This window comes from Nicotiana tomentosiformis, chromosome 11 (genome assembly GCF_000390325.3).
Source record: "Nicotiana tomentosiformis chromosome 11, ASM39032v3, whole genome shotgun sequence".
NCBI lineage: Eukaryota > Viridiplantae > Streptophyta > Magnoliopsida > Solanales > Solanaceae > Nicotiana > Nicotiana tomentosiformis.
In genome coordinates this window covers 103,935,919-103,962,640 of record NC_090822.1, presented here as the reverse complement: position 1 = coordinate 103,962,640, position 26,722 = coordinate 103,935,919, and the positions used below count along the sequence as shown (strand labels likewise).

The 26,722-nt window shown below is 39.0% G+C and overlaps 1 long non-coding RNA gene across 2 annotated transcripts; it reads right to left on the bottom strand.

The window, feature by feature from the left end:
* Window positions 1-1,526: 1,526 nt before the first annotated feature.
* On the bottom strand, window positions 1,527-26,620 carry LOC104093739 (uncharacterized). 2 transcript variants are annotated; one of them, XR_011412198.1, is made up of 4 exons: window positions 26,366-26,620; window positions 26,114-26,207; window positions 2,447-2,699; window positions 1,527-2,377 (listed from the first exon to the last, which is right to left on the bottom strand). It is a non-coding gene; the product is annotated as an uncharacterized lncRNA (long non-coding RNA). The 2 variants fall into 2 exon arrangements; XR_011412197.1 differs by lacking the exons at window positions 26,114-26,207; window positions 26,366-26,620 and having other exon boundaries at window positions 2,447-3,505.
* Window positions 26,621-26,722: the final 102 nt, after the last annotated feature.

Genomic DNA, 26,722 nt, shown 5'->3' with positions numbered 1-26,722 from the left:
GGTATTTATAGTTGAAAATAGGGAAAAAGTGTAATTATAAAAAGTTTGAGATTAAAACAAAGTTGGGGGGTTAAATGGCCAATGGCTATTTTTGACAGCCCAACGGCTATATTTATTTTTATTTTTTTAAAATAGCCGTTGGGACCGTTTGGCCCGCTAAGGGATCGGTCCGGTCCCGGGCCTGGCGGGCCCAAATCATAGGACCGGCCCAGGCCCACTAAAATCGGGCCAAACGGTCCTAGCCCGTTTGGCCCGCGGTCCCGGACCTGGACCGGCCCACTTGCCACCCTTAGTTGTATTCAATGTATTCAAGTCTATCTTATTGATATCATTTGTAGAATTAGAAACACCTTATATATAGTGTACAATTTACTTGAAGGTTGCAAAATATTAAATGAGTGTAGTAAACATATTCATGTACAATCCAAAATGGTTCATGGATGAGTTGTTGGACATCCACAAATTCAATGTATTCATAACAACTTTTGATTTTTGAATAATTATAAAGAAATATATCCAAAAAAAATAACTTGACCTTTGTATATGTAAGAATGCAATAAAAATAGATAAACTATTTTACACAAAATTGACTAGTTGTAAAATTTCAATACTAGCAATAATAAAATAGATCTAAATAAATAAAATAAAATAAAATAAAAAGCAGTCTGGGCAAGGTCCGAGGAAGGGCCGCACCTCAATGGGTGTGATGTACGCAACCTACCCTGACCTGCGACCTATAGGTCACACGAAGATAACTTTAACGTTGCTTCAAGGCTCCCCTTAAATAAATAGATCTAAATATATTCAGAATTTGAAGCTATACCAAAAAAATATTAATGAAGTAAAATTAGGTTTTGAGCAGTATTTTAAAGGCGTTTGTTGGGCGAGACAATTGAAGCTTGTTATGTCGTTCTTTGCATATGTACTGATAATGTTAGAAATGAAGTGGTATTGGTTCATATGTAAATCAAATTGCAGTTGAAGAAACAAGAAGAAATCAATCACTTCCAGTTGGTCTACCCATGTATATTGTGGTATTGATTCTGTTGTCCTCGCCTACAAAAAGCTACAGTTCTTGCATGATAAAGTTTCTAGTTTTCCAGAATAGTTTATGAAATGTTGAAATTGTAAAGATAGGCCTCATTGCGGGTGCAGTAGTATTGTTCGCTGTGTGAAGATGAATTCTATTAGGAAGACTCTTTATTTAGGCAAACATAATATTAAGTTTTCTAATGGATCAGCTGAGGTACATAAAAAAAAACACCCCCTATTACTGGACACAACATAATAAAAAGAATGAACCTTCTTCTGTACAGACTGCAGCTTCATTCTACCTATCATAAACTACAAACATGACTGTCTTTTAACAGATGAAATTTAACAACACAAATTGACTGGAACTAACTGCAAATTGATTGCATTTTAACAGCTGAAATTCTGAAATTTAACAACACAAATTTAAGAACAGAAACTAATAATACAAATTTAACAACAGAAACTAACAACACAAAATTAACAACCGAAACTAACAAGTAAACTTTAACAAATGAATTAAATGCATCAACAATTCTTTAGTTACAAGAATAACATCACAAAAACTAAAGGGCAATTGGTCTGAATCATCGACTACGTAAGTCTGCAAGTTGTAAAATAGCAAAAAACAGCTCCAACAGGGGTCTTACAGTTGCAATACCAAAAAAAATCAAACAAAAGATTCATCAACAACCTTGACTTAACTAGCCCTATAACATAGACGAAAGACTTCTAAAGCATTTTAATAGTTTTTCCCCTCCATGGGTTGACTGGAACTTCTTATATTCCTGGCTACACTCATCCACTGAAGCTGGGAAGTTGTCACTGCTTTTTTTCCTTTCCATTTTAGACCATTAGGCTTAAATCCAAGATTAATATTTATTGCAGATGCATCTTTAAATGTATCATGTGCTATTACTCTTTTGGAAGGTGCAGTAGGCTACAAAATATTAAATTTAGCAATTGATACGTAAAATAAAAAAACAGAGGTATAGAACCATCTTACATTCAGTATAGATCTTCCAGTCATTGTGTCTTGATAAATGCCAAAACCTGACTGTCTAGGCCTTTTTGCCTGTTGAGTTTCATGTGTTTGTTGTATGCTTGGGTTTGCATTGCTAGTGCCCCTTCCTCCAATTGTAGCGGCATCAGATCTAAAACATTCCCTTCCTAGGCCTCTTCTTCTTCCTCTTGATGTAGAACTAGACTGACTCTGACCACTTCTTTTCATAGCAGATATGTCTTCACAAATTGAAGATGGAATGCTAGGCACGGTTGTTGCACTAGTAGTTGGATGATTCCTTTGAGTTGGATTACTTGCTTGAGTTGCATCTCTCATTGTAGGCTAAAAGCATATAAAATAGTTGGAGTGCATTGTAGAATGCTAAATATATTCAAAATAAATTGATCTTACCCCAGATTTGCAAGCAGATTTGTTATGACCTAACTGGTGACATTTAGAACAAGTCCTCTTTAATCCTTTCTTAGATAACTTGCCAAATTTTTTTCTTGGCTCATCCTTTGCCCTTCTTCTACATCTTTTAGGTCTCCCTGGCATTGGTTTTGGTTCAGGTGGCTCAATAGAAAGATTTTCTAATTCTGGCCACATCTTCATATTGGGCATAGGTTGTATAAAGCACTGGTAAGCTTTCATGAAGGTGGCCTTCCTGTATCAATGCTCAACCAACTCATATGGATTTTTTTCTAAGTGATATAATTCACATATAGCATGAGGATAAGGAATTCCTCTCAACATCCAAGTTATACTTATAATTATTTGTGATAACCTAATAGGTCATCTTTAAATTTAATAATTATTTGTATGTTCTAAAACCTCAAATAGCACATTTCAGTATTCTTCGACTTGCGTGTGCAGTCCGTAAATTTTTTCGAAAAATTTTTATGTGAAAAATTGATTAAAATGTGAAATAGAGCTTTAAAACTCAACTCAGTTGTCTTCGGTAAGCGTTTTGAGAAAACAAATCCGGATCGGTATTTTGACTGTTCTGGTAGGTCCATATCGTGAGTTTGGACTTGAGAGTATATCCAGAATCGAATTCGGAGGTCCCTAACTAAAATTATCGCCATTTAATGGAAACTAGAAATCTAAAGGCTAAACGATTTTTAAAGTTTGACCGTGAATTTGACTTTATTGATATCGGACTCGGATTGTAATTCCAAGAGTTGGAATAGTTTCGTTATGTCATTTGGGACTTACCTGCAAAATTTGAGATTATTCCGGATTGAATTGACATGTTTCGGCGTGAGTTATAGAATTGAAAATTTCATAAACTCATAAGTCCGAATCGAGGTGCGAATTATAGTTTCAACGTTGCTTGACATGAATTGAGACCTTGAGTAGGTCTGCGTTATATTACGAGAATGGTTGGTATATTTGAACGGGGTCCCAACTGGCTTGGGTGAGTTTCAGGGTGAGTTTTGAACGAGTTTGGGCATTTCGGCACTCTGATAATGTTCTGGAACAGTTGAAGTGCGGATGGCACATTTTGGAAGTGCGGAGGTATTGGTAATTGTGCGGACCGTAGTTGAAAATATGCGGGCCGCAGTTGAAATTGCGCAGTCCGCAGAATTCCTCTTGCGGCCGCAAAAAGGAGATTCTGCAGGTTCGATGGTATGACTTCGGAAGCTTATATATTTTAATTTAAAAGAAATTTGGAGATGAAACGAAAGTTGTAGCCTTTTGAGTCTAGTTTTCATAAAGGTAAATCATTAATCATTTGGACATTTGTAGAGAAAGTTATGATCAGTTTACTAAAGCCTGGTAGTACAGAGCTGCTGAAGTGCAGCCGCACAATTTGGATTGCGGCCACAGAATGTGGGATGTGCGGACCGTACAAAAAAATGTGCGGTCAGCACATTGGGAGATCAGATGTGGTGCCATATAAACGAAGATTTCATCTCATTTTTTATTTTTGGACATAGAGAGCTCGGTTTGTGGCGATTTTTCGTGGGTTTTTAAGAAATTCATCGGGGTAAGTGATACTAACTCAGAATTGGTTAATATACATGAATATATCATTGTTTTCATCATTCAATTAGCATTTTGAGATGGAAATTTGGAAAAAATTATAGAAACTTCATAAACTATAATTTTAGGATTCGAAGGGCAATCCGATGTCGGAATTCGATAATTTTTGTATGGTTGAACTCATATCGAAATGGGTGTTTAGATTTCTTGATTTTTCGTCGGGTTCCAAAAAGTGGGTCACATATTGACTTTTGGTTGACTTTTTCGAAAATGACTTAAATTAAGTCTCTTTCGAATTTTGAATAATTTCTAAAGCTCAAATTAAATTGTTGGTAAATAATTTGCTAGGTTTGATTGGTTTGGAGAATAATTCGAAAGGAAAAGTTCTGGTCGAGTGATCATTTGAAATTTCAAAATAAGGTAAGTCGTGGTTAACCTTGACTTGAGGGAATAGAACCCTTGAATTATTTGTTACGTGAATTTCATGTGTAACAACGTATAGGCAAGGTGACGAGTGCCTATACGTCGTTAAATTGATTGTTTGCATATTTAGCTGGAAATCATAAATTATTTTCTTTATCATGAGTTAATTATTATATTAATTATTTCTCTCATATTCTTTGTCAAATATTAAGTCTTGAATTCATGATATAATTGCTACATGCTTATTTGACTTATGTGACTTAATTGCTACTTGACATTTAGTATATTATATATTAAATTAACTATTTTCTCCCTGATTTTTACAATTAATTCCTACTTGTTTCCTAAATAATTTATAAATATTATATGCCTTGTGTGAATTGCCTGGGTAATTGGTTTGGGTCCGGTGAGGTTTTAGAATGAATTAAAATATTTAGTTCCAAGGTTTAAAGCTTAAGTTAAAATAGTGACCAGATATCGACTTATGTGTAAACGACCCCGGAATGGAATTTTGATGATTCCAGTAGCTCCGTATGGTGATTTTGGACTTCGGAGCGTGTCCGAAAATTTTTTTGGAGGTACGTAGTAGTATTAGGCTTGAAATACCGAAAGTTGAATTTTTGGGAAGTTTGACCCGGGGGTTGACTTTTTGATATCGGGGTCAAAATCCGATTCTGGATATTGGAATAGGTCCGTAATTATGTGCAAAATATTTGAGGTCAATCGTACGTGATTTGATGTGTTTCGGCACATCAAAGTTCAATGATTTTTGAATTGAAGTGTAATTCGTCGTTTTGATGTTGTTTGCTGTGACGTGAGGCCTCGAGTAGGTCCGTATTGTGTTAACGGATCAAATTCGGACTTAAGAAAATGCTAGAACTACTGCCTACTGGTGTGATCGCACCTACGAAGCTTTTGATCGCAGGTGCGAAGCCGCATGTACGCGAAATCAGCCGCAGAAGCAACCAAGAGTGGAACTGGGCACTACTCGCAAGTGCGAAGAAATTGCTGCATCTGTGAGGCCGCATGTGCGAAGGGTATGCATATTTGCGAGATCGCAGATGCGATAATGGCATCGCAGATGTAAAATTTGAGAAGGCCGGCTATTTTTGCAGGCGCGCTTTTTGTCCGCAGAAGCGAGGGTCACAGGTGCGACCCCTTGTCTGCAGATGCGGAAATCGCTGGGACAGAAGCTTAAATTCAGGGTTTCGTGATTTTTACCCATTTTCGGATTTTGGAGCTCGGGTTGAGCGATTTTGGAAGGAACTTTTCCACACAACTTGGGGTAAGTATTCTTGACTCCCTTGTGATTATATTTCATGAATCTATCTTCATTTTTAGCAATTGATTGATTAATTTAAAGAGGAAAATAGGGGTATTGGCCTAAAGTTCATAATATGAATATTTAAGTTTTCAACATCGATTTGGAGTCGGAATTGAGTGAAATTAATATGGTTTAACTTGTAATTGGATAGGTTGTCGGATTTTGTAAGTTTCGTCGGATTCCGAGACATGGGCTCTACGGGTGATTTTGGGGGTGTAATTTTAGATTTTTATGGAAAATATTAGTATTTTGATATGGAATAAATTCCTATAATTTTTGTGGATTGAATCAAATTAATTGTGACTAGATGCGAGCCGTTCGGAAGTTGTTACAAGCAGAATGGAATTTTTGGAGCATTACTTAGCTTGCTCGACATTGGATTTGGCGTGTTCGAGGTAAGTAACTCTTCTAATCTTGGAGCTGAGGGTATGAACCCTGAATATATAGATTTTGTAAATTGTTGGGAGGTGACGCACATGCTATGTGACGGGCGTGTGGGCGTGCACCATAGAAATTGTGACGTAATTGTTTCGTGAAATTTTGTAGTCAAATAATCTTGGTATTTTCCATGCAGTTTTATGTGCTAAAGAAATTGAGCTGAGAATCATATTAAAAATCATGTTGAGGCTATGTGCCAGTATTATTGGGACCCACAGAGGTCATATTGCTGCGAATTATTTATTGTAAATTAAAAATTTATACTCAGTCATATTCATGTTCATTCACTTCATATGATCTCTTAGTCTCTGTTGCTATTTATTGATACATCATATCATTATTTTGCACTGATTTTTCATGACATTGTGAGCCCGAGAGACTGGAGAGATTGATGGCTGAGTGAGGCTGAGGGCCTGATTGTGAGGATAATTATGGGATCGGGTTGCACGCCGCAGCATGTCAGATTGGCTTTATTATAGCACGTGAGTTGTCCGTGTGGATCCAGATATTATTATAGCACGTGATTGTCCGTGCAGCACGTGAGTTATTCGTGCGGTTCCAGATATTATTATAGCACGTGAGTTGTCCGTACATATTATAGCGCTTGGGCAGAAGGAGCCCCTTCGGAGTCTGTACACACTCTTAGTGAGCGCAAGTACCTACTGAGTGCGAGTGCCGAGCGATTGGGAGGACTGAGTGATTGGGAGGATTGACTGACTGTGAGGACTGAGTGACTGGGAGGACTTAGTGAAATGATACTCTGAGAGTATGCATATGATTTTATCACTGAGTTGCATTGCATTGACATGCACACATGACGTACATGCATAGAGATGTATTTTTCTCATGTTATATAGTATCACATCATTCATGATTTCTCACACATGTTGATAGATGGGCATAGTGATGCATTTATTTTTACACAGGTTATCTGGAAAGAAAATGAAACATCTCATTTATTATTGACAGGATTTTGGGGAAATTATTGTTTTCAAACTTATTCATATTTCTGGAAACTTCGGTAAACGATTTGGGTTTTCACTGATGTATTGGAAAGGAAGGATTATTATTTTTGAATTCATGATTTAGCTGAGCATTTTATCTCTGAGTTACTTCTTGTTTTATTTTCTTTACGTGGTTATAGACTGTTGTGGACTATTGGTTTTTGGACCCGACCTTGGTAAAATCTCGTCACTGCTTTCAACCTAAGATTAGATTTGTTACTTACTCAGTACATGGGGTTGGTTGTACTGATACTACACTTCTACACATTACGTGCAGATATTGGCTGTTATTGTTGATGTACTCATTGGTTGCCGGATTTGAAGATGTATCTGCGTTCTTATGGTAGCTGCCTCTTGTTCATGGTAGCCTTAGATTACAAAAACTATGTTTATGTACTTTTCAAACAGAAGATGTATTTACTTCATATTAGCTTTGTAAATTCTATTCTTAGAAGCTCATGATTTTTACTACCAGTTCTTGGGGGAATGCATATGATTAAGATCTTTATTTACTTAAATTGCTTTAATAATTGTTATTGGAATTGGATAGTTGAAAGTTGGCTTACCTAACGGGTTGGGTTAGGTGCCATCATGACTAGTTAGATTTTGGGTCATGACAAGGTGGTATCAGAGTTCTAGGTTCATAGGTTCTACAAGTCATGAGCAAGTGTCTAGTAGAGTCTTGCGGATCGGTATGATGATGTCCATACTTATCTTCGAGAGACTACGAGACATTTAGGATATATACTTCCCATCTTTCTTTCCTTATCGTGCGAGATTAATTCAGCTTGAGACATAACTCCTTGAATTCCTTCCATATATTCGTATGTGCACATAAGCACTCGGTATCAGTTGTGTATTGCCGGCTTGTGATTTCAGGGATGATGTGCGAGATCTACATTCTATGTTTTGGTGATGGGCCAATCTGGAGGACTTGAGGCCATGGTTAGATCGCAGTTTAAGCTCGGTAGCTTTAGTTATAACTTGTACATTTGGACTCATATGTCCGGTAATGTCCCTACAGGTGGAATTTGTGGATCGATGAGAGGTGAAATAGCTTTGTGATGAGTATGATGTAACCGCGGGATGTGTTAAGACGATGTGAATGTGGCGAGAAGTGTTTCCTTGAAGTGTAAAGGAAGGCCATTGGCTGCTTGATTTTCATTTTGATATGACGTACGGTCTTGAGTGGGAATGTTTTGAAAGATCTTTCACGTTATTAAATTTTGGGGCAAATTAAATTCTCATGTCTGGTTAATGAGTTTGGACTCAAAAAGATTAAATGATTTCATAGCAATTGTGGTTGCGAAAGGGTATAACAAGATGCCAATTTGAGGCTAAGCAGGTGGGTTATCTCCTACAGAGTAATCTACGTAGGTGTGTTCTTTATAATGTTGATTGGAGAGTTTCTTTTCTACCAACGGGTTATATGTGTGGAGATTTGAATTTGAATCTCTGTGAGAAAGTTGACTTGACTGCCAAGAGAATAAATGCGAGCTTAGAGGATGATCGAAGTATTTTTTTTATAGTTCGTGTCGGATGAGCTTGAGAAGAATTTTCATTGAACTGACTGCAGCATTATGGCAGTAAGAGAGTATGGTTATTATGAGTTATCGAATATTTTGATTTATGGCTTTGAGCCAAGTGGGGGAGCCTGCTATTGACAATTTAATTCATGATTATATGTCAAATTTTTGTTTTGGTCTGAGGTATATTAGGGAATCAGTGATGACTTGCAGAGGTGGAGTTCGAGAATAACTCGAGTACCGAAATTTCTGAATATGGGTTTATTGCGCTTTATGAGCATATGGAAATCGTGGAATGAGTGGGTTATTATTTGTGAATGATGTAGTGCGCATAGAGTATGAATTTGATAGGTAGTATTAAAGTAGAGTTAATTCTTTGAGTGTTGTTGTGCTATTGGGGCACGTGTCTTTTGGCCCATTTGGGCGGTGTAATTTGGATTTGAACAAAGTGAGTGACTCTCGAGAAAGTTCTAATAGGTTCGAGGTTTATATATAGCAATTGAGAAATTCTCCGGACTTGTGTATGGATAAAATCTGAGATTTGCATTTAATAGCGACACGACTTGCGAAATTTCTGTATGACTAGGCACTTTATATTTCAGTATAAGAAAGGAAAGGGGGAAAATTTTAAATTTACATAAGGTCTTTCAGAGTGGATGTCTCGTTTGTGGTGCTTTTGGGGTACTTAAGAAGAATACATTAACTTCTGGGCCTTAGGGCAGTGTAGTTTTATGTTAGGGTGTCCTATAGTGAGTTGTGGTCATAGATCGTGGTATTTTAGCAAGGAGAAGTATCAATCTGAAGACAAATTCGGAAGGGACTCGGAGAAATAGGACAACTAGGTAGTAGACTGGACCAGTATGGTAATGGTAGGATCGGTCTTTTGGGTAATTACGATGTGGTAAGACTTTGCAGATGTTTTGGTGGTAGTATTCTTGGGTTTGGTGACATGCGTCACTTGGTTGAGTTAGAGAGATTCAGTTCTGATGGCTTGGTTATATGCAAATGGATTTCAAAGTGTTCTTGATGGTTTCTACCATGGTTTGAACCAGATATTTTCTACCGGTGTGGAGAACGTGTTGTGTATTGTGATTTCCTCCTGGAAAGAAGCAAGAAAAAGGTTTCTAACTAATAAGGTATGTAAATTATTGGTGACTCAAAGTTGATAATAAGATTCTTGTGCTTTTCACATGATGGCAAGATAGATGTTATGTGTTGTGCGAAAGTTAGATTTACATGTACAAGGCGGTAGTACATTCTAAAAGAGAAGGTAACGAATGTTGGACAACATAGGCGGTTCCAAATAACTAGATGGACATTATTACTACTTGGTTTTGTATGAGAAGGGGGCGGATTTCAGAAGGCGCATTGTATTTTGACTTACGGATGTATAATTAGTATTGCGGTACTCACATAGTTGATAAACTGTTGATATTCAAATTATTTCTATATGGCACGGAAAAATTATGGGAGTATTTCTTGTGGAATGACCGTGCATGAAAGATGTGTTAGTCATTCGAAGGCTAGAATTGGGATCAGTTATGATGATTCACGTGTCCTATAAATTTGGAATTTGGGAGTTTCAGGAGCAGATTGTTTCATGATTGCGGACTGTGAAGTCATGGCCGAAGTTAGTCAGATGATAGGATGTATTATGAATCAGTCGTGGTGAATTATCTGAGGGCTATTTATCTATTTGTGGGTGACCAGAATTGATTTGAGGGTCCATTGGTAGGCCCAATTGGGATGTGTATTCTACACCGAGTTGGACTGGTTGGCTCCATACTGCTATTGTTGAGGGATGTGCCATTCAGTTGATGTTGAAATTATTCGTGTTCTGAAGTGATCTGTGAGTTACTCTTCTATGCTACGAGGAGGTGTGATTCATCGATTATATGCACACATGGTGCAGTTCTATTGGGGGACTTATGGCGGAATTTGAGCGGGATGAGTATTTGGGTATTGCATGATTGATTGCGTATTGGTTATATTCTTTCGGGTTTTGTGTGGCATTGTGTCATTTGCCACTCTGGGGTAATTGATTTTTGAGCAGGATGGCTTGGGGTATATAATACGGACCAGCGTTAGGACGGGGTCACGTATTGCAGCAGAGTTATGTTAAGGTATGAACCTTGTGTTAGAATCGTGTGATGGTTCTACGGTGTGTGATGGATTTTCAGCAATTCTTTGTGGCGATACTATGAAGTCGTGGCCGAAGTTAGTCAGATGATAGGATGTATTATGAATTAGTCGTGGTGAATTTTCTGAGGGCTATTTATCTATTTGTGGGTGACCAGAATTGATTTGAGGGTCCATTGGTAGGCCCAATTGGGATGTGTATTCTACATTGAGTCGGACTGGTTGGCTCCATACTGCTATTGTTGAGGGATGTGCCATTCGGTTAATGTTAAAATTATTCGTGTTCTGAAGTGATCCGTGAGTTACTCTTCTATGCTACGAGGAGTTGTGATTTATCGATTATATGCACACATGGTGCAGTTCTATTGGGGGCCTTATGGCGGAATTTGAGCGAGATGAGTATTTGGGTATTGCATGATTGATTGCGTATTGGTTATATTCTTTCGGGTTTTGTGTGGCATTGTGTCATTTGCCACTCCGGGGTTATTGATTTTTGAGTAGGATGGCTTGGGGTATATAATATGGACCAGCATTAGGACGGGGTCACATATTGCAGCGGAGTTATGTTAAGGTATGAACCTTGTGTTAGAATCGTGTGATGGTTCTACGGTGTGTGATGGATTTTCAGCAATTCTTTGTGGCGATACTTGTTAATCTTGCGGGGCAGTTCTCTCATTGGAGTCATTTTTCCATGACTCAGTACAATTGAATTGTTGCGTATTGGTGCACGGATGGCATAGTTTGTGGATCTGAGTTATATTGGTGCGGCATGTCGGGGGGCAGTGTGTTTAATAATATATGGTCATTGGACCTAGAATAGGTACTATCAGGTTCGATTATGGTATATTCGGGAGAATAATATTGAAAATCGACTTAGAAAGTGAGTATGGTTCTGGTTGGGGCGGAAGAGCTCAATGACTTGTCGATCTGATAAGATGTTATGAGATTTCACGTGTTTCTTTTATTATCAACGGTGTACAAAGGTGTTGGGGTGAGGTTTTGTTCGATATAGGGTTTAATGCTAGTACTTGGTTGGTTTGGAGTAGTTACTGTGACCAGGAATGGTGCTACGAGCGGGCGAGTTGTGTAATATGCTGGGTGATTATATCCGTGATTATAGCTATAGCTCGATGCAGCTTGTTCACACTCATACAATGTGCAAATGTAAGGTTCGTGTCTTGAAAGAAATTTTAAAGGTTGGAAATTTAATTCCAAGGTTTATGGGCTAAAGTTAAATCAATGATTCCAGTTGTATTGTGTTGTCAAGCTTATATGGAATAGGGTGACGTGGGTTCACCCCCGGGTACGTGTGTGGTAAGATAGAACAATGATTTGATGGCTTGGAAATAACTGTTGGCACGTTTAAGGACAAATGTATGTTTAAGTGAGGGCGAATGTAGCGACTCGGCCGGTCGTTTTGAGTATTACAACCATGTTTCCCCATTTACTGCTCAAATTATACTTTACAGTTGTTGGGTGAATTGTTGGAGTAATTGGTTCGGGTCCAGTGAGGTTTTGGAATGAATTAGAACACTTAGTTTCAAGGTTTAAAGCTTAAGTTAAAATAGTGAACGGCTGTCGACTTATGTGTAAACGACCCCGGAATAGAGTTTTGATGATTCCAATAGCTCCGTATGGTAATTTTGGACTTAGGAGCGTATTCGAAATTTTTTTTGGAGGTACGTAGTAGAATTAGGCTTGAAATGCCGAAAGTTGAATTTTTAGTAAATTTGACCGGGGGTTGACTTTTTGATATCGGGGCCGAAATCTGATTCTAGAAATTGGAATAGGTTCGTAATGTGAAATGTGACTTGTGTGCAAAAATTTGAGATCAATCGGACGTTATTTGATGTGTTTCCGCGCACGATGTAGAATTTGAAGTTTCAAAGTTCAATGATTTTTGAATTAAAGTGTAATTCGTCGTTTTGATGTTGTTTGATGTGATTTGAAGCCTCGAATAGGTCTGTATTATGTTATGGGACTTGTTGGTATATTTGGTTGAGGTCCCGGTGGCCTCGGGTGAGTTTCGGATGGTTAACGGATCAAATTCGAACTTAAGGAAATGCTGGAACTGCTGCCTACTGGTGTGTGATCGCACCTGCGAAGCTTTTGATCGCAGGTGCAAAGCTGCATGTGCGCGAAATCAGCCACAGAAGCGGCCAAGAGTGGAAGTGGGCACTGCTCGCAGGTGCGAAGAAATTGCCGCATGTGCGATGCCGCATGTGCGAAGGGTATGCGCATCTGCGAGCCCACAAATGCGAGAATGACGCCGCAGATGCGAAATTTGACAAGGCCGGCTGTTTCCGCAGGCGCCCTTTTTTGTCCGCAGAAGCGAGGGTCGCAGGTGCGACCCCTTGTCCGCAGATGCGGAAATCGCTGGGACAGAAACTTAAATTCGGGGTTTCGTGATTTTTACCCATTTTCGGATTTTGGAGCTCGGGTTGAACGATTTTGGAGAGGAACTTTTTCACAAAACTTGGAGTAAGTGTTCTTGACTCCCTTGTGATTATATTCCATGAATCTATCTTCATTTTTAGCAATTGATTGATGAATTTAAAGAGGAAAATGGGGGTATTGTCCTAAAGTTCATAATATGAATATTTGAGTTTTGAACATCGATTTGGAGTCGGAATTGAGTGAAATTAGTATGGTTTAACTTGTAATTAGATGGGTTGTCGGATTTTGTAAGTTTCATCGGATTTTGGGACGTGGGCCCTACGAGTGATTTTTGGGGTGTAATTTTGAATTTTTGTGGAAAATATTAGTATTTTGATATGGAATAAATTCCTATAATTTTTGTGGACTGAATCAAATTAATTGTGACTAGATGCGAGCCGTTTGGAAGTTGTTACGCGCAGAATGGAATTTCTAGAGCATTATTTTGCTTGCTCGACATTGGATTTGGCTTGTTCGAGGTAAGTAACTCTTCTAATCTTGGAACTGGGGGTATGAACCCTGAATATATGGATTTTGTAAATTGTTGGGAGGTGACGCACATGCTAGGTGACGCAAGCACCTACTGAGTGTGAATGCCAAGTGCCGAGTGCTGAGCGATTGGGAGGACTGAGTGATTGGGAGGATTGAGTGACTGTGAGGACTGAGTGACTGGGAGGACTGAGTGAAATGATACTCTGAGAGTATGCATATGATTTTATCACTGAGTTTTATCGCATTGACATGCACACATGGCATACATGCCTAGAGATGTATTTTTCTCATGTTGTATAGTATCACATCATTCATGATTTCTCACACATATTGACAGATGGTCATAGTGATGCATTTGTGTTTCCACAGGTTATCTGGAAAGAAAATGAAACATCCCATTTATTGTTGACAGGATTTTGGAAAAATTGTTCTTTTCAAACTTATTCATATTTCTGGAAACTTCGGTAAACGATTTGGATTTTCACTGATGTATTGGAAAGGAAGGATTATTATTTTTGAATTCATGATTTAGCTGAGCATTTTATCTCTGAGTTACTTCTTATTTTATTTGCTTTACGTGGTTATGGACTATTATGGACTATTAGTTTTTGGAACCGACCTTGGTAAAAGCTCGTCACTGCTTTCAACCTAAGGTTAGGTTTATTACTTACTCAGTACATGTGGTCGATTGTACTGATACTACACTTCTGCACATTGTGTGCAGATGTTGGCTGATGTTGTTGTTGTATAAGATGGTTGCCGGATTTGAAGATGTACCTGCGTTCTTATGGTAGCTACCTCTTGTTCATGGTAGCCTTAGATTATAAAAACTCTGTTTATGTACTTTTCAAACAGAATATGTATTTACTTCATATCAGCTTTGTAAATTCTATTCTTAGAAGCTCATGATTTGTACTACCAGTTCTTGGGGGAATGTATAAGTTTAAGATCTTTATTTACTTAAATTTCTTTAATAATTATTTTTGGAATTGGATAGTTGAAAGTTGGCTTACCTAGCGGGTTGGGTTAGGTGCCATCACGACTAATTAGATTTTGGGTCATGACAGGGTTGCACGCCGCAATGGAGATGAAAATGAATATATTAGGGGATCGGGTTGCACGCCACAACGGATTATATTTTAAGTTTATATTGTTGGAGCAGGTTGCATGCCACAATGAAATTTAATTGAAGGATTATATTGGGGAACAGGTTGCACGCCGCAACAAAATGAGAAAAGAAATAATTGGTTATGACTGCTGAAATAATTTCAATTATTGATATGATTTACCTGTCTTGCTTCTATTCCTGTTATTATTATTATTGCGTACAGGTTAATGTAAGTGACCTGCCTTAGCCTCGTCACTACTTTGTCGAGGTTAGGCTCGGCACTTACAGAGTACATGGGGTCAGTTGTACTCATACTACACCATGCACTTCTTGTGAAGATTCTAGAGTTGGTCCCAGCAGCGCACTATAGATTTTGCTCTGATTCAGCTATCTGTGGAGACTTGAGGTATAGTTGCACAGCGTTCGCAGCTCTGAAGTCCCCTTCTACTTTATTTTAGTTGTGTGCTTTCTTTCAGACAGCTTTGTTTTTATTCAGATCCTTGTTTGTATTATTCTAGAAGCTCTTGCACTTGTGACTCCAGTTCTGGAATGGTATTTAGACATTGTTATTATTTTGGTTTGTTCATTTAAAATTCAGATATTATTCCGGTTGTTAATTTGTTTACTATTAATTAAAATGGATTGTTAAAAATGGTTTAAATTATTCTAACGTTGGCTTGCCTAGCAAGTGAAATGTTAGGCGCCATCACGGTCCCTAAGGTAGGAATTTTGGGTCATGACAAGTTGGTATTAGAGCACTAGGTTACTTAAGTCTCACGAGTCACGAGCAAGCTTAGTATAATCTGAAGGATCGGTACGGAGACATCTGTACTTATCTTCCAGAGGCTATGAAGTTTAGGAACAATAACACTTCTTTCTTATTTTGTCGTCCGATTTTATTCTATCATCGATGATTGAACCATTCTATTCTTGTTCTCTCGCAGATGGCTAGAACACGTACTACACCTACCGTCGAATAGGAGCCAGAGCCCCCGGTGGCAACTATGACCAGGGATAGAGGTCGAGGCCAAGGTCGCGCCAGAGGCTGAGGTAGAGGCAGAGGTAAAGATCAGTCTAGAGCTCGAGCAGCAGCACCTATTGTAGAACCTCGTGTGGATTTAGGAGCGAAGGTTCCAGCTCAGACTGTGCATGTTGGACCAGTTCAGGTCTCGGAAGGATTCATAGCTACTCCAGTGCTTCAGGACGCTCTAGTCCGTTTGATGAGCCTTATGGAGAGCGTGGCCCAGAATGGTACATTTCCAGTGGCACCAGCCGTCTCACAGGCTAGGGGAGGAGCACAAACTCCCACTACTCCCGCTCCGGAGTAGATGACTCCCCATAATCAGGCTCCAGTAATCCCGCCCGTTGGGGTAATTCAGCCAGTTGTTGCGGCACAGGCCGGTGATAGGACCGCCATGTTTTCTGAGGCCTTATTGAGATTGGACAAGTTTACTAAGCTCTTTCCAGTTCACTTTAGTGATACACCTTCTGAGGACCCACAGGATTATCTTGACCACTGCCATGAGGTGTTGCGGAATATGGGAATAGTTGAAAGCAATGGGAACGATTTTGCTGTATTTCAAATGATGGGTTCCGCCAAGAGGTGGTGGAGAGATTATATGTTGACCAAACCAGCTGGGTCACCTGCACTTACTTGGGACCAGTTCTCACAACTATTTCTGGAGAAGTTTATTCCTATTACATTGAGAGAGGAATACCGCAAGCAGTTTGAGCATCTCCAGCAGGGTAGTATGACTGTTACCCAGTATGAGACCCGATTTGTAGACTTAGCATGTCATGCCATCGTCTTGATTCCTACTAAAAAAGAGAGACTGAGGAGATTCATCGATGGACTTACTTATACTATCATGCTTCAGATGGCTAAGGAGGCAGGGTGTGATATTTCTTTCCAGACAGTCGTGAACATTGCTAGACAGATCAAGTTAGTTCATGCTCAGGAGAGAGGGCCAGTGTTAGATAAGAGGCCCCGTCATTACGGTAATTTTAGAGGTACCTCATCTGGAGGCAGGGGTACTTATGGTAGGGATCATCCCCCCAGGCCATTTTATTCAGCACTTCAGGCATCTCACGGTGCTTCAGGGAGTCACGGTCCTACTATGCCTTACTCTGCGCAGCCAACATTTAATGCCCATTTAGCTCCTATCAGTGCACCACCACTCCAAAGTCACTCCAGCGGTTGTCTGGCCCGTTCGGGTCAATTTCAGCTTCAACTTCAGCAGCCACGACAACATGATGGGTGTTATGAGTGTGGGAACATTGGTCACATCAGGAGGTATTGCCCTAGGTTGTCAAGCAATAGATCTCAGCAGGATTCTCATGCCATCATACCGGCATAGGTTGCTCCACCGCCCGCTCGTCCACCTAGGGGCAGGGGTCAGACTGTTAGAGGTGGAGGTCAGACTGCTAGAGGTGAAGGTCAGATAGTTAGAGGTGGAGGCCAGCCAGTTATGGCTTGTCCTAGAGATGTAGTTCAGACTGGTGGGGCCCAATCTCGATTTTATGCTTTTCCAGCTAGGCCTGAGGCCGAGTCATCCGATGCCGTGATCACAGGTTTTGTCCCAGTTTTCCATAGAGATGCTTCAGTTCTATTTGATCCAGGATTTACTTATTCCTATGTGTCCTCCTACTTTTCTTCATATTTGGTTGTGCCTCGTGATTCTTTGAGTGCTTCTGTGTGTGTGTCCACACTGGTAGGAGATTCTGTTGTGGTAGATCATATCTATCGTTCATGTGTGGTTACTATTGGGAGTCTTGAGACTAGTGTGGATCTTCTAATTCTTAATATGGTGGATTTTGATGTCATATTGGGTATGGATTGGTTGTCACCCTATCATGCTATATTGGATTATCATGCCAAAATGATGACCTTAGCCATTCTAGGTTTACCTCGAATAGAGTGGAAAGGGACTCTTGGCCATTCCACATGCAGGGTTATCATTTACGTGAAAGCTCGGCGTATGGTAGAGAAGGGGTGTCTAGCTTATTTGGCCTATATTCGCGATCCCAGCGTGGAAGTTCCTTCTATGGATTCAGTTCTAGTTGTCTGTGAGTTTCCAGATGTATTTCCTGCAGATTTTCCAAGGATGCCACCCGACAGAGATATTGACTTCTGTATCGATTTGGCTCCGGGCACCCAACCCAATTCTATTCCACCATACCGTATGGCTCTGCCGGAGCTAAAGGAATTGAAGGAGCAGTTACAAGACTTACTTGACCAGGGATTCATTAGACCTAGCGTATCGCCCTAGGGTGCACCAGTGTTATTTGTAAAGAAGAAAGATGGTTCAATGCAAATGTGTATAGATTATCAGCAGTTGAACAAGGCTACTATCACGAATAAGTATCTGTTACCAAGAATTGATGACTTATTCGATCAGATTCAGGGTGCCAAGGTGTTTTCAAAGATCGATTTGAGGTCTGGTTACCATCAATTGAAGATTAGGGCATCTTATGTCCCTAAGACTTTTCGGACTCGGTATGGGCATTACAAATTCCTAGTGATGTCATTGGGCTAACAAATGCCCCAACAATATTTATGGATTTGATGAACCGGGTATTCAACCCCTATTTGGATTCTTTTGTGGTTGTATTCATTAATGATATCTTGATTTACACCAGCAGTCGAGATGAGCATGAGCAACATCTTCAGACTGTGCTTCAGACTTTGAAGAATAATCAGTTATATGCCAAATTTTCAAAATACGAATTTTGGTTAGACTCAGTTGCCTTTTGGGGCATGTTGTATCGGCAGAAGGCATAAAAGTGGATCCTAAGAAGATTAAGGCAGTTCAGAATTGGCCTAGACCTACTTCAGCAACAGAGATCTGGAGTTTCCTGGGTTTGGCAGGTTATTATCGCCGGTTTGTGAAGGGGTTTTCATCTATAGCATCTCCATTGACCAAACTGACCCAGAAGGGTGCCCCATTCAGATGGTCAGACGAGTGTGAGTTGAGCTTTCATAAGCTAAAGACTGCTTTGACTATGGCACCAATATTGGTATTGCCCACAGGTTCAGGATCTTATATGGTATATTGTGATACATCTCGCATTGGGCTTGGTGCAGTATTAATGCAAGATGGCAAGGTGATTGCATATGTGCCGCGACAATTGAAAGTTCACGAGAAGAATTATCATGTTCATGACTTAGAATTGGCAGCCATTGTTCATGCGCTGAAGATTTGGAGACATTACCTTTACGGTGTCTCGTGTGAGGTATTTACTGATCATCGTAGCTTACAGTATCTGTTCAAACAAAAAGATCTCAATTTGAGGCAAAGAAAATGGTTGGAGCTGTTGAAAGACTATGATATCACCATTTTGTATCACTGCGGAAAGGCCAATGTGGTGGATGATGCTTTGAGTAGAAAGGATGTGAGTATGGGCATCCTTGCGTATATTCCGGTTAGTGAGAGGCCGTTAGCTGCAGATGTTCAGACTTTGACCAATCAATTTGTGAGGTTAGATGTTTCAGATCCCAGTCGGGTTTTACCTTGCACAATCACTCAATCTTCTTTATATGAGCGCATCAGAGAGCGACAATATGATGATCCTCATTTTCTTATCCTTAAAGACACAGTTTGGCACGGTGGTGCCAAGAAGGTTGTTGTGGGGGAAGATGGATTTCTGCGGATGCAGGGTCGTATTTGTGTGCCTAATGTGGATGAGCTTCGTGAATTAATTCTTGAAGAAGCCCACAGTTTCTGGTATTCTATTCATCCAGGTGCCGCCAAAATGTATCAAGATTTGTGGCAACATTATTGGCGGAGGAGAATGAAAAAGGATATAGTTGCATATGTAGCTCGGTATCTAAATTGTCAGCAAGTCAAGTACGACCATCAGAGACCTTCAGAAGTTAGAAATTCCTGAGTGGAAGTGGGAGCGTATCACTATGAATTTTGTTGTTGGGCTCCCACGGACTCAGAGAAAGTTTGACGTAGTATGGGTCATTATGGACAGGTTGATCAAGTCAGCACATTTCATTCCAGTAGCAGTTACTGATTTTTCAGAGCGGTTAGCGGAGATTTACATCCGCGAGATTGTCCGCCTTTACGGTGTGCCCGTGTCTATCATTTCTTAACAAGGTACGTAGTTCACCTCGTACTTCTGGAGGGTTGTACAGCATGAGTTAGGCAGCGGGTTGAGTTGAGTACAATATTTCATCCACAGACAGACGGACAGTCAAACGCACTATTTAGATATTGGAAGATATGTTTCGCGCTTGTGTTATAGACTTTGGAGGTTCTTGGGATCAGTTCTTGCCACTTGTAGAGTTTGCTATAATAACAGCTACCAGTCGAGCATTCAGATGGCTCCATATGAAGCATTATACGGGAGGCGATGTCGTTCGCCAGTTGGCTGCTTTGAACTGGGAGAGGCTCGGTTGTTGGGTACCGATTTGGTAAATGATGCCTTCGATAAGGTCAAGATTATTCAGGATCGACTTCGCACAGCTCAGTCTAGGCAAAAGAGTTATGCCGACCATAAAGTTCGTGATGTTGCATTCATGGCTGGAGAAAGAGTATTGCTCTGGGTTTCACCTGTGAAAGGTGTAATGAGATTCGGAAAGAAGGGAAAGTTGAGCCCTAGGTATATTGGACCCTTTGAGATTCTTGAAAGGGTGGGTGAAGTAGCGTATAGGCTTGCATTACCACCTAGTTTATCAATAGTTCATCCAGTGTTCCATGTGTCTATACTCTAGAAATATCATGATGATTCTTCCTATGTATTATATTTCAGCTCAGTCCAATTGGACAAGGATTTGACTTATGAGGAGGAGCCGGTAGCCATTCTAGCCCGGCAGGTCTGACAGTTGAGGTCTAACAATTATCCTTCAGTTCGGGTGCAATAGAAAGATAAGTCGATTGAGGCAGCTACCTGGGAGTCCGAGTCGGACATGCGGAGTAGATATCCACACCTTTTCACCAGTCCAGGTACTTTTCTAATTCCGTTCGAGGACGAACGTTTGTTTTAGAAGTGGAGAATGGGATGAACCGATAGGTCATATTTAAATTATTAATTATTTCTATGTTCTAAAATCTCAAATAGCACCTTTTAGTATTCCTCGACTTACGTGCACAGTCCGTAAATTTTTCTAGAAAGTTTTTATGTGAAACATTGATTAAAATGTGAAATAGAGCTTTAAAACTCAACTGAGTTGATTTCGGTCAATGTTTTGAGCAAACAGACCCGGATAAATATTTTGATAGTTCTGGTAGGTCCGTATCATGATTTGGGACTTGGGCGTATGCCCGGAATCGAATTCGGAGGTCCGTAGCTCAAATTATAGCCATTTAACGTAAACTAAAAATCTAAAGGCTAAAGATTTTCAAAGTTTGATAGTGAATTTGACTTTACCAATATCGGACTCGGATTGAGATTCCGAGAGTTGGAATAGCTCCGTTATGTTATTTGGGAATTACCTGTAAAATTTGAGGTTATTCCAGATTGAATTGACATGTTTCGGCGTGAGTTATATAATTAAAAATTTCATAAACTCAAAAGTCCGAATCGAGGTGCGAATTATAGTTTTGACGTTGTTTGATGTGATTTGAGACTTTGAGTAGATCCGCGTTATGTTACGGGACTGGTTGGTATATTTGAACGGGATCCCGAGTGGCTTGGGTGAGTTTCAGGGTGAGTTTTGAACGAGTTTGGGCATTTTGGCACTCTGATGATGTTCTGGAACAGTTGAAGTGCGGAAGGCACATTTTGGAGTACGGATGTACGGTCGCGAACTTCCAAAGTGTGGAGGCAGTGGTAATTGTGCGGACCGCAGTTGAAAATGTGCGGACCGCAGTTGAAATTGTGCGGTCCGCATAATTCCTCTCGCGGTCGCAGAAAGGAGATTCTGCAGGTTCGATGGTCCGACTTCGTAAGCTTATATCTTTAAATTTACAAATAATTTGGAGATGATTCAAAAATAAAAGTTGTAGTACTTTGGGTCTAGTTTTCAGAAAGGTATACCATTAATCATTTGGACATTTGTAGAGAAAGTTATGGTCAATTTATTGAATCCTAGTAGTGCAAAGCTGAGATGTGCGGACCACACAAAAATAATGTGCGGTCAGCATATTGGGAGATCAGATGTGGTACCGTATAAATGAGGGTTTCATCTCATTTTTTATTTTTGGACATAGAGAGCTCGGTTTGTGGCGATATTTCGTGGGTTTTTCAAGAAATTCATCGGGGTAAATGATTCTAACTCTGATTTGGTTAATATACATGAATATATCATTGTTTTCATCATTCAATTAGCATTTTGAGATGGAAATTTGAGAAAAATTATAGAAACTTCATAAACCATAATTTTAGGATTCGAAGGGCAATCCGATGTCGGAATTCGATAATTTTTGTATGGTTGAACTTGTATCAGAACAGGTGTACGGATTTCGTAATTTTTCGTCGGGTTTTCAAAAAGTAGGTCCCACATTGACTTTTGGTTGACTTTGACTTAAATTAAATATCTTTCAAATTGCGAATAATTTCTAAAGCTCAAATTGAATTATTGGTAAATAATTTGCTAGGTTTGATTAGTTTGGAGAATAATTCGAAAGGAAAAGTTGTGGTCGAGTGATCATTTGAAATTACGGAACAAGGTAAGTGTCGTGGTTAACCTTGACTTGAGAGAATAGAACCCTTGAATTATTTGTTACGTGAATGTCATGTGTAACAACGTATAGGCGAGATGGTGAGTGCCTATATGTCGTCAAATTGATTGTTTGCATATTTATCTGGAAATCATAAATTATTTTCTTTATCATGAGTTAATTATTATATTAATTATTTCTATCATATTCTTCGTCAAATATTAAGTCTTGAATTCATGCTATAATTGTTACATGCTTATTGGACTTATGTGACTTAATTGCTACTTGACATTTAGTATATTAGATATTAAATTGACTATTTTCTCCCTAATTTCTACAATTAATTGCTACTTGTCATTACTTGTTTCCTAAATAATTTATAAATATTGTATGCTTTGTTGCCTAATAATTTCTTATTGAATGTAGTATTTATTGAAGTATTTTTATTACATTTAAGAGTTGTTAAATTATATTGTTGGAGCGGCTTGCACGCCGCAATGGAGATGAAAATGAATATATTGGGGGATCGGGTTGCACGCCGCAACAGATTATATTTTAAGTTTATATTGTTCGAGCGGATTGCACGCCGCGATGGAATTTAATTGAAGGATTATATTGGGGGAAACGGGTTGCACGCTGCAACAGAATGAGAAAAGAAATAATTGGTTGTAACTGCTAAAATAATTTCAATTATTGATATGATTTACCTGTCTTACTTCTATTCATGTTATTATTATTATTATTATTATTATTATTATTATTATTTTTGCGTACAGGTTAATGTAAGTGACCTGCCTTAGCCTCGTCACTACTTCGTCGAGATTAGGCTCGGTACTTACAGAGTACATGGGGTCGGTTGTACTCATACCACACTCTGCACTTCTTGTGTAGATTTCAGAGTTAGTCCCTGCGGCATACTGTAGATTTTGCTCGGATTCAGCTATCAGTGGAGACTTGAGGTATAGTTGCACGGCGTTCGCAGCTCTAAAGTCCCCTTCTACTTTATTTTAGTTGTGTGCTTTCTTTCAGACAGCTTTATTTTTATTCAGACCATTATTTGTATTATTCTAGAAGCTCGTGCACTTGTGACTTCAGTTCTGGGATGGTATTTAGACATCGTTATTATTTTGGTTTGTTCATTTAAAATTCAGATATTATTTCGCTTGTTGGTTTCTTTACTATTAATTAAAACGGATTGTTAAAAATAGTTTAAATTATTCTAACATTGGCTTACCTAGCAAGTAAAATGTTAGGCGTCATCCGGTCCCGAAGGCGAAAATTTCGGGTCGTGACAGCAAGTCTTCCATTTTAGATCAACAACATGCCTAATATCACCATCACTAATCTCAAATCTATCATCCCCATTCCAAAGAACTTTACATCTCCTAGAGGCCTCTTTATTTTCTTCTAATGTCATTCTTACGATTGGGGATATATCTGTTATCCATGTCTCAGCAAATCTCCTCATATCAACATGCCTAGTCATGATTTTGCACCTTATTTTCTCTTACATAGATATAATTGACTTATGCCTAGGTCCTACTATCCAGGAATTAAATGTTTCACACATATTATTTTCAACAACATCACACTTAGACACATCACTAAAATAAGCCCTTACCCATAGCTCTTTGTTGTAATCTAGTACATCCTCACATATGTTTCTCCCTAGCAATTACAACCTTGCAAGCTCATCTTTAAACTGGACAACAAATGATGACTTGGCATATCTCCAAAATTGTATCCTTCTTTCTTCACCTTTTCTTTTTAGCCCAGTTGGACCATATATGCCTAGCACACATTCTATGCTCTGCCATGGGTAGATAGTCCTAAATTACTGGGATTAATCCCTGCAATAAGAATACAAGTTCTAGTTTAGTTTCATTTATAAATACAAAATAATAGACAAAATTATGATGAACAAATAAAGTAATCAAATAGAATGTACCTTTTGACTATCTGACATAACTGTTAAGTTTGTACCATCTCCTAACTCCAAGTCAACAGCTAGATATTGTATGAACCAAGTTCAAGATTGTTTTGTCTCTTGGTCCACAACTGCCCATGCTATTAGAAATATCTGACTGTTCCCATTTTTTTCAACTGCTACCAATAATTCACCTTTATATAACCCCTTCAAGAAGTATCCATCAAAGCCACTGATTCCCCTGCACCCTTCTAACCATCCCCTTTTAAGAGCATCAAAACATACATAAAAGTAGACAAATAAGTGCTTCCCTGGTACAGTGTCACTATCAATTCTTATCTAGCAAGAACTCCCTGGATTTGTCCTCCTAGTTGTGTCAGCATAGTCAGCTAAATTGAAAAATTCTAGTTTCCAGTCCTCCATGAACTCCTGCATTACAATAGACTTAACTCTGTATGCTATAGTCCTCCCAATATACAAAACAAGCTTCTTCCTAACCCAATCTTGAATCTCCCACAATTTAATGTTTGGTTGTGAAACTATTCTATCCTTAAATTTATGAGCAATATACTTAGAAGTGCACAACATGTTCTTATTTTTGGTGGTACACTTATGCCATGGATGATACTTTTTCACCATAAAATCACCAGAATCTCTATATGTGCTTGCATGTAGCTTCCATTTGCACAAACCCTTACTTTTGTACTTAACTCTATGTTTCTCATTAGGCTTAAGTGTGAGTTGCACTTTGTTTTCAACAGCATAGGATTGAACAGCCTTCCTAAACTCAACAACACCTTCAAAGACTATACCAAGTTCAAAAGTAGCCAACCAACAGTCTAGGTCAAACCTGAGCTTCTTACTACTCCTTCTAGCTGGTAAGTCAATACCAAATTCAACTAGCACATCTAGCTCATCTTGACTATCATCACTTCCTATATCACTACTATCATAGTAATCCTCACCACCCCCTCCCCAATTTTTCAGTATATTTGTCTCTCTTACTTGTCCTTTCAATGTCATCAAAACCTATGTGTGCTCCAGCTTCCCCTAGCTCAATCTCCTCAGTTGGAGTAGGTTTCTTCTTCTTCTTCTTTTTCTTCTTCTTCTTCTTCTTCTTCTTCTTTAGCTTTTCTTTCATCTTTTCTTTCTCCAGAATCTTCCTTCTTCTTTCTTTCCTTATTGCTATTAATTCCTCATCTAACTGACTATCATATTCCTTAGGTATATCAACTAAATCAGTGTCACTAGACAATAAATCTGATAAATCCACCTCTGTATTTTCACCACCAGCATCTAAATCTCTCTCTCCATTTTCAATTTGAATATTTTCTACAGCTGTATTTACTGTAGCCTCCACAACCTGTTCAGCATATTGTTCTGCCCTATTCTCATCATGCAATGAGTTATTAATTATTTCAACCACCTATGGCCCACAGATAAGAGCAATTGGGACCGCCTCCAAATGAGGGTCCCCAATAACATGACAAACAAATAAGTCTAATACCCCCTCTTTGCAATGACAGCCAATATTATACAATTGTTCATCATTTTCAATGTGTTCAAACTTTTCTGACCTAGAATTAAATACATAAAAGCCCTTAACATAAACATACCCTCAAGCTCAAACAAGGATAAATAGTCCTTATCTATATGAAACTCTTTTACCTCGCAAATGTATTTGGCGACAGGAGCTTCGGTAAAAACTCCACCGTGATGAAAACGGAAAAGAATATATTTCTGACATGTCTTCGATTTTACCCTACAATAAGAAGAAAAAAGGCAAAAGAAAGACACACGTCAGAGGATTCGCAAATGAAAACCCTAATTTTCCATCTGAAATTTCAAAAATACCATCGTAACAACAAAACCCAAAATATACTATAAATACACTATTAAAATAGGTAAATCGACACTTGCCAGTATTGTAAAGCACGAACTAGAACACTAGTGATATGTAAAGCAAACAATGAAGGTCCAGTGTAAGAATCGATCCAAACAAAAACTGAATGCAATGTAGTACAGATGAAATTTCGGACGAATTTTGGATTATCTAGCCTTCAAATGAACGGACAATGACTGAGAATCCATGGTTTCATCTCCTAGGGCTTGGGATTTTGGTTTAGCGGGGTGAGAGAGACGATGTGTGCATATGGAAAATTAAGTGGGTGTGGGTTATTTTACTTAAGTGGGTGCGGGTTATTTTCACGGGGCGGGTTATTTACATGGTACAAGATCATATTTCCGGTAGGGAGTTACGTGGATAATTAACCCAAG